Source organism: Arachis ipaensis, chromosome B03 (assembly GCF_000816755.2).
Source record: "Arachis ipaensis cultivar K30076 chromosome B03, Araip1.1, whole genome shotgun sequence".
In the NCBI taxonomy this organism is placed as follows: Eukaryota; Viridiplantae; Streptophyta; class Magnoliopsida; order Fabales; family Fabaceae; genus Arachis; species Arachis ipaensis.
In genome coordinates, this window is record NC_029787.2 from 116,952,417 (window position 1) to 116,954,469 (window position 2,053).

Consider the following 2,053-nt stretch of genomic DNA (forward strand, 5'->3'; position numbering starts at 1 on the left):
ATCTTCAATATAAATGAAAAAATTAATCATAATAAATTTAAATAATTATGTTTATAACATACTTTCTAACATTTTAATTTTAAGAATTAATTAGTATAAGCATACTGAATTTTAATTTTAACTTTAACTTTTAGAATTTATTTATCTTATCATAACATAATTTAAAACATTCTTACCAATCTATATAGAGATAATTTTAAAGTTAGTGTATGTTATATTAGTTGGTAGCTATTTAGTCTCAAATAATAAGCATTACTTTTGTTCTTGTCCTTGACCAAATTTAAAAGGGTTCAAAAGGGATAAAGTCCAATCAACATACATTATCTAGATCGTTATTCTACCCGACTTCAAAGAGGTCGAATACGATGACACTAGCCTAATCCTACTTATTAAAATAAGTAACTAACTCCTACAATCTCCTATATTCATCTAGAAATGAGATCTCAACAATATCTTTAATAAAAGAGAGTAAACAATCCACCATCAAAGATAGGATTACTAAAGGTGGTTATTAACTATACCTCTACACTTATAAATATCATAACACCTCAAGTATTCTTCAAATTTCAATCTACTAAAAACCTGCCTAAAATCCTCACTAACTTAAGTATTGGAATCTCTTGCAGGTACCACCCCCACCTTTACCAAGACGTCGGATGGTGATACCTCAGCACTAGAACATGTTGGATGCAACCCCAAAAAGAACTTGGACCTCACGTTCAAGCCCAAAACACAGTTTTAGATAACCCCCAGAATATTGGCGCCATGCCGGGGACCTGGTAATCAACACCGTACGATGGCTGATGACGTTCCAGAAGACGGACACACGGCTTTTAATTCAGAGGCTTATGAAGAAAAGCAATACAATGATGATCGAGCACTTGTCTTACCTCCTCGGCCTGACAAAGGGAAAGGTGTTGTCGGAGAGACATACCCTGCAAATCCAGTAGGATGAAGAATAAGCTCAGAAGTCCAATAATCAGGAGGATCAGGAGAAAGAGATCCTATAAAACTCATGGGACTAGTTCATGGACATCAAGGTCAGCTAGAACAACTTGAGAATGAGTTAGAGCAACAACGTGAATCAGAACAAGCTTTCCAAAGGGAGGTACGACGACGAAGAGAATTGGAAGAAAAAATCGAGAAGATGGAATCCGACCTTAAGGTTGTGTTTGGATGCACTACAGAGACAAAGACAAAGGACAATACTACATTTTGGGTTTAGGAGACAGGGAAAAAATACACATATTTGTACATGTCTCTTAGTCAAATTTATGTATCAGCCTCCACTTGGGACATATGGGGACACGAAATTTGGAGACCATTTTAATGATATTTTTTCTGCTTTAACCCTAATATATTTTGCAAATACCAGAGCTTTTTTTTCGTTTATCAAAACCATAGCTTCATCTTCTCTTTCATTCTGCAGCTGCACAACCAACAAAGAAAAAGAAAGCCTTTCCACTCTGGAGCCATTCCTTCTTCTCCTTCTCCTTCTCCTTCTCTTTCTCCATCTCCTTCTCTCTCATCCTCATCTTTTTCCTCTTTCTCTTCCTCTATAGAACTCATGGGAATGGTTTACGGATATCAAGGTCGGCTAGAATAACTCGAGAATGAGTTAGAACAACAACGTGAATCAGAACGAGCTTTAAGAAGGGAGGTACAATGACGAAGAGGATTGGAAGAAAAAACCGAGAAGTTGGAATTTGACCTTAAGGTTGTTGTGTTTGGATGCACTACAGAGACAGTGACAAAGGACAATACCACATTTTGTAATATGTTTGGTTTAGGAGATAAGGGCAAAATACACATCTTTGTCTCTTAGTCAAATTTATGTATTAGGCTCCACTTGGGATGTGTGGGGACACAGAATTTGGAGACCATTTTGATGATTTTTTTCTTTCTTTACCCCTAATATATTTTGCAAATACTAGAGCTTATCCTTCCTTTATCAAAACCCTAGCTTCATCTTCTCCTTTATTCTGCAGCTGTGCAACCAACAAAGAAGAAGAAAAGCTTGTCCACTCTAGTGCCATTCCTCCTCCTCCTTCTT